Raw genomic sequence first — 7,396 nt, 5'->3', positions numbered from 1 at the left:
CATTTGTTTTCTGCACCAGTCATGCGTATGCATCGTCCATGCGTGCACGTCGCTACCAGCTTCTGAAATTCTCAATTTCTTGTGTTCCTTCCATTTTTGCATGCTTCCTTTCCATCCTCTAAGCCATTCCTGTCCTATAAACCCTGAAAACACTTAATAAACATTTCACGGTATCGAGTGGTAATAAGAGAGGATTAAAATTAGCGAATTTAAGGCCAAAGAAGCACGTTTTCAATCATAGCACAAAATTATGAAGAAAAATGTAAAACATGTGAATTGTATGAATAAGTGTGAGAATAATGGATAAAATCCACTCAATTCAGCATAAAATCTATCACGAAATAGTGGTGCATCAACGTACGAGTGGGTGATGCGTGCGCATGGCCATGAATATCCTTCTCACTCGTACGCGTGGATGATGGGTACGCGTGGCCTTGAATTCTCCAAATGCTCATTTCTTCATGAATTCTCCACTTTTCATGCTTTTCTCTTCACTTCTTCCATCCAATACTTGCCTTATGAACCTGAAATCACTCAACAAACATATCAAGGCATCGAATAGAATTAAAGTGAATTAAATTTAGCAAATTAAAGGCCTAAAAAGTATGTTTTCACTCTTGAGCACAAATTTAGGGAGAATTACAAAACTATGCTATTTCATTGAATAAATGAGAGATAAGTTGATAAAATTCTCTAAATTAAGCACAAGATAAACTACAAAATTGGGGTTTATCACACATTTACACCACAAGCATATGACTAGGAAAACAGCTCTTTGAGCTTTTAATCATATTTGACCTTCCTAGTCATTGATGCTCAGAGCCTTGGACCTTGCTTTTCTTTATTTTTATTTTTATTTTTTTGCTGTTTCTTTTGCTTCAAGGATTAAGCTTTTGTTTACCTCAGAGAATTCATAATAGTTCTCTAAATTCTTGTTCCTCATGCATCAACATCCTTTGATTCAAATTTAAATATGTACTGTTCATATCATGCATTCAAAATCATAGATAATACCATCACATTTAAGTAAATAAGACTACTCTTTAATATAAACTCAATTTCTCATGCAATACATCACTTATTTTTCTTTTTATCTTTGGATTCAAGCTCAGTGAGCGGTAGATGAGACAACTTTTTAGAACTAAAAGCAAATAACAGAATTAAAAATTACAAAATTAAACTAGAACCTAGGAATTGAAATAACCAAAGATCATGCAGAAACTAAGACAAAATAGCAGAAAATAGGAACATAACATAATAATAGCAGAATAAAATAGGAAGTGAATAAGGGACTAAACCACCTCAGTCTCCATGGTGGGGATTTCTCTCCTCTAACTGTGGTCCATATGGTCCTCTCAGACGGCCAAAGTCCTGTCTCAGCTGGGAAAGCTCTTGGCGCTGAGTATCCTGGGCTGCCCTCATCTGATCAAGGGTGGAGGTGAGATACTCCCAGCGGTTGTCTTGTGTCACCCTCATATGCTCCATGGATGAATTGAACTACTGCCAGTGGCTATCCTATGTTATTCTCATCTGCTCAATAGAAAAAACAAGCTGCTGCCAGTATTCTTGAGGCGGAAAGTAATGTCCCTGAGGTAATGGAGGATGGTCCTGTTGAGCTTTCTCCTCAACTTGATCTTCTCTGGGGACACTATGATTTTCCCTAAGATGCTCCATGGTCTTCTTAGTAATTGGCCTCTCAACAAGAATGGGAAAGTCGTTATCCACCTTTACCTTTACTGCTTCACATAGGCGGTAAATCAGATGTGGAAAACTAAGCCTAGCCTTCTTAAGAGGATTGGAGGCAATGTTATATATCTGTTGTGGAATAATGTCCTCTACCTCCACCACTTCTCTTTTCATGATACAGTGAATCATGACAGTCCGGTCCATAGTGCATTCGGACCGGTTGCTAGTTAGTATGATAGACCTCCGGATGAAGTCTAGCCATCCCTTAGCCTTAGGAAGAAAATCAGTGCTCTTCAGTTGGTTCGGTGTCCCTTCTAAACCTATTCTCCACTGAACACCCGGAATACATATTTCTTTAAGTACTTGGTCTAGTTGCTGATCTCTGTGCATCCTCTCACTATAACAGGTAGATGTATGATCCGGAGGTGGCAGATGGAGGGCCTTTCGGATGCTTCTTGGACAGAAATTAATGACCTTTCCTCTCACTTAGCTTTGATAGTTCTTTTCATTGACACCGTCAACATCCTTGTAAGTGACCCAGAGATTGCCATAGAATTCTTGGACCATTAATTTTCCAACCTTAGTGTCCGGGTTGCACAGAAATTGCCACCTTCTCCTCTAAATCTGAAATTGAATTTTCGGATATTCATCCGGTTGAAGCACAAACTTCACCTCTGGAATTACAACCTTCTTGTAAGTATTCTCACAAAAGTGTTCCTCATGGAGTTTGGACCGAAACCTCTGTGCATTATAAGAACTGGTGGCTAGCTCTTTGCCTTTCCTTTTCCTTGAGGACTCAATAATTTTTGGTGCCATTATAGTGAACAGAAAACACTACAAGCTAAGCAACAACACCAAACTTAAAACTTTGCTCATCCTCGAGCAAAATAGAAAAGAACAAAGAGGAAGACAGAGAGTAGAGGATAACGGAATCTGAAATAATGAAGTAAAATTAAATTGAATTTTTTTCGTAAACTGAATAAAAGAATAATAAAAATAAAAAGAAAATACGAGGGGACGGACAGAGGGGAGGGGTAATGAAAGAAGGGGGTAGTGATGTGTATAGAAGAGGGGTTGGGATTAATAGGAGAGAGGTGTTGTATTAAGAGATGGGACATGTGTATATAGGCAGGGGGTTGGGGACGAGGGATATAAGGATATGAGATGGGGGGATTGTGTCCGAAGGAAGTTGGAGAGGGTTTTGGAAAAGAATTGTGGAGTGGGAATGGAATGGTTTGTTGTGTGTTAGTGCTGTTGTGTGTGGCTTGAATGGTGGAGGGGCTTTATATAGAGGGATGTGGGAAGAGGGGGTTCGGTAACGGGTGGGCTTTAGTTTGGGGGATAATCTTTGGGGATTGAAAGAGGGAGTCACGGGTAGGTTAGGGGGGTGGGGGATATATGGGGAATGAAAGGGTGAAGAAGCTGGAGTCACGAGGAGGGGCTGGAAAGGGAATTGAAGACAAGAGAAAAGGGAAAGTGAAGATGTGCAGGGGTGGGGGATCGAATCACAAGGATTTGGTTCAAGATTCACGTGATTCGGTGAGGAATTAGGCAAAACAAAAAAGCTGGCACCTAACTTGGAGATCTCGTCGCCTAACTTCGCGTTTGCTTCTCTCCTGGCGCCTAACTTGAGAAGAGTGGAGTTAGGCGCTAGGCCTCCTGTATGATATGCCTCCCTTACAATAACTTGGTAAAACTCAAGTTAGGCACCACCTCAAATTTTTTTTTCTGGCGCCTAACTTCATAAAAGTGAAGTTAGGCGCGGAGCTGGCAGCAAGAAATCCTCCAAGAACGCCTCATGTGGCTCCTAACTTCAAGAAGGTGAAGTTAGGCGCCAAGCCTCTAGTAGAAAATTGCCCAAAAGCACGCACAACTGGCGCCTAACTTCAAGAAGTGAAGTTGGGCGCCACCCCTCCAGCAGCTTTCCTTCAAAATTGGTCTTCATGTGGAGCCTAACTTCACTTTCTGAAGTTAGGCGCTACCTTGTCCGCACCAAACTACTCCAGGGTGTTCGAAACTCTGTCTGAATGTACCTATTTCTATTCTAATAACTCTGCATGATCCAAATACACATAAAACAAAGGAAAAACATTAGAAACCCAAACAAAACTAAATAAATAAAAAATTAAAGTAAAAACCAAACTTAAGGATACAAAAACATCGGGTTGCCTCTCGACAAGCGCTTCTTTACCGTCACTTGCTTGATGGTCAGTTCTGGTAAGTCAGCAGATAAGTGGACCTCTGGCGATCAATTTTGCCTCCAAGATAATGCTTCAACCTCTGGCCATTTACTGTAACCTTCTGTCAGAATTCTCTTCCTGAATTTCCACATGACCATACGGTGATGCTTTAGTTACCACAAATGGTCCTGACCACCGGGACTTCAGCTTCCCGAAAAAGAGCTTGAGCCTTGAATTGAACAAAAGCACTCTTTGACCAGGATGAAACCCTCTGATGGAAATCTTCTTGTCATGCCATATCTTGGTTCGCTCTTTATAGAGCTTGACATTCTCATAAGTAGAATATCTGAATTCATCAAGCTCATTCAGTTGCAGCATTCACTTTATACCTGCAGCTTGGGCATCAAAGTTCAGAAACTTTATCGCTCAGTATGCTTTATGCTCCAACTCAACTGGCAAGTGACAGACCTTACCATAGACCAATTGATAAGGGGACATGCCAATAGGAGTCTTGAATGCTGTTCGGTATGCCCAGAGAGCATCATCAAGCTTCCTAGACCAATCCTTTCTTGAGATACTGACGGTCTTCTCTAGAATCCTCTTGAGTTCTCTATTAAAAATCTGAACCTGTTCACTTGTTTGAGGGTGATAGCGGGTTGCCACTTTATGATGGAATCCATATCTCTGCAGAAGCGAGTCCAGCTGTCTGTTGCAGAAGTGACTTCCTCCATCACTAATAAGTGTCCTTGGGATACCAAACCGGCTGAAAATATATCTCTGGAGAAAGCTCATCACCACTTTGGCATCATTGGTGGGCAAAGTCACATCTTCCACCCACTTAGACACATAATTAACTGCTACTAAGATATAAGTGTTGGAGTATGAGGGTGGAAAAGGTCCCATGAAGTCAATACCCCACACATCAAACAGCTCAATCTTGAGAATCCCCTGCTGTGGTATCTCATGGTTGGCAGGAAGATTCTTAACTCTCTGACATTTATCACAGTTCTTCACAAATGCTCTTGAGTCCCGAAAGAGAGTTGGCCAGTAAAAACCGCTCTAAAGGACCTTTGAAGCGGTCCTTTCACCACCAAAGTGGCCCCCATAATCAGAACTATGATAATGCCAAAGAATTTGCTGTGTTTCCTCATCTGAGACACACCTACAGATTATACCATCTGAGCATCTTTTAAAAAGATAAGGTTCATCCCAAAAGTAGTACTTTGCATCAGCCAGTATCTTCTTAACTTGTTGTTTACTGTACTCCTTGGGGGATGAACCTCATGGCTTTGTAATTTGCAATGTCTGCAAACCATGGAGCCTGCTGAATGACAAAAAGTTTCTCATCTGGGAATGTCTCAGTCACAGCTGTGGGTGATTGTATTCCTTCTTCAGGTTCAATTCTGGAAAGGTGGTCAGCTACTTGATTTTCTGACCCCTTTTTGTCCTTGATCTCAATGTCAAACTCCTGAAGGAGCAGCACCCATATGATCAATCTTGATTTAGAATCCTGTTTGGTTAGAAGGTACTTTAAAGCAGCATGATAAGTATAAACAATAACCTTAGAACCAATTAAATAGGACCTAAACTTATCAACAGCATACACAATAGCTAATAATTCTTTTTCTGTGGTTGTGTAATTCTTTTCAGTATCATGTAATACGCGACTAGCATAGTAAATGACGTGTATACGCTTGCCTTATCTCTATCCTAAAATAGCTCCTATAGCATAGTCACTAGCATCACACATTAACTCAAATGGTAAATCCCAATCAGGAGAAGCTATGATGGGAGTAGAGGTCATGTTTGCTTTCAGAGTTTCAAAGGCATGCAGACAGTTAGTATCAAAGATAAAAGGAATATCAATGGTTTAGCAATTTTAGAAAAATCCTTAATAAATCTTCTGTAAAATCCTGCATGACCCAAGAAACTCCTGATTGCTTTAACATTGGTTGGTGGTGGTAATTTTTCAATCACCTCCACCTTTGCTCTATCAACCTCAATTCTCTTGCTTGAAATCCAGTGTCCAAGAAAAATACCTTCTGTAACCATAAAATGACATTTCTTCCAATTTAAAACAAGATTTGATTCTTGGCACCGTGTCAAGAACAAAGATAAATGCTTAAGACATGATTCAAAAGAATTACCAAAAACAAAAAATTATCTGTAAATACCTCAATAAACTTTTTAACCATATCAGAAAAAATTAAAAGCATAAACCTCTGAAAAGTTTCCGGGGCATTACAGAGTTCAAACAACATTCTCCGGTAAGCAAATACTCCAAAAGGACATAAATCTGAATGCTATCTTTTCTTGATGTTGAGGGTCCACTGTAATTTGATTATATTCATAATATCCATCTAGAAATAATAAAAAGTATGACCAGCTAACCTCTCAAGCATCTGATCAATGAAAGGCAAGGAGAAGTGATCCTTCCTTGTAGCAGTGTTGAGCCTTCTGTAATCTACGCACATTCGCCATCCTGTGACGGTTCTTGTGGGAATTAGCTCATTCTTTTCATTCTTAATCATTGTCATCCCCCTTTTCTTGGGAACTACCTGCACAGGACTCACCCAAGGGCTGTCAGAAATAAGGTATATAATGCCGGCTTCCCATAGTTTCATTACCTCTTTTTGGACCACTTCTTTCATGGTTGAATTTAGCCTCCTTTGTGGTTGCACAACTGGTTTAGCATCATCCTCAAGAAGGATCTTGTGCATACACTTGGTTGGACTAATCCCCTTTATATCACTAATGGTCCACCCAAGAGCTGTTTTATGACTCTTGAGCATAGTAATCAGGCCTTTTCCTCCTCAGGTTTCAAGGAAGAGCTAATAATCACTGGATAGGAATCATTCTCGCCTAGGAACATATATGTCAAAGAAGGAGGCAGGGGCTTTAGCTCAAGCTTAGTGACTTCTCCCTCTACTTTAGGCTTGATTGTCATGTCCAACTTAGGTGGTGAGTCATCAATCTCAAGCAAATTATCTTTAGAGAGAGGATCCAGAACGTTATCAAGTGCCTCAGCTTCTAGCACCTCTTGAACAAGTGGTTCAACAACATCAACTCTCATACAACCCTCAAAATCATTAAGGTATTTAATAGCTTCAAACACATTAAGGACCACCTGTTCTTTATTTACCCTCAGGGTTAGTTCACCCTTTTGCACATCAATCAGAGCGCTACCTGTAGCTAAAAAGGGTTTTCCAAGAATAATAGAGGACTTTTTATCCTCTTCCATATCCAATATGACAAACTCAGCAGGAAAAATAAATGGACCCACTTTCACAAGTAAATCTTTAACAACCCCCACAGGAATTTTAATAGAAAGGTCAGCAAGTTGAAGAGAAATACGAGTGGGTTTTACCTCATCAATTTCGAGCTTTTTCATCACTGAAAGTGGCATAAGGTTGATACTAGCTCCAAGATCACACAGAGCTCTTTGAATAGTAACATCTCCAATGGTGCAAGGAATTACAAAACTTCCTGGGTCCTGCATCTTCTTAGGAAGGTTATGTTGAATGATGGCA

General features: G+C 40.2%; 1 pseudogene; it reads right to left on the bottom strand.

Annotated features, from left to right (window-relative positions):
• Positions 1–1,302: 1,302 nt before the first annotated feature.
• LOC148573191 (uncharacterized) lies at positions 1,303–2,502 on the bottom strand (annotated as a pseudogene).
• Positions 2,503–7,396: the final 4,894 nt, after the last annotated feature.

The sequence above is a fragment of the Arachis ipaensis genome, chromosome B2 (genome assembly GCF_059453495.1).
Source record: "Arachis ipaensis isolate K30076 ecotype BB chromosome B2, ASM5945349v1, whole genome shotgun sequence".
NCBI lineage: Eukaryota > Viridiplantae > Streptophyta > Magnoliopsida > Fabales > Fabaceae > Arachis > Arachis ipaensis.
This window is presented reverse-complemented; position numbering and strand designations above follow the sequence as displayed.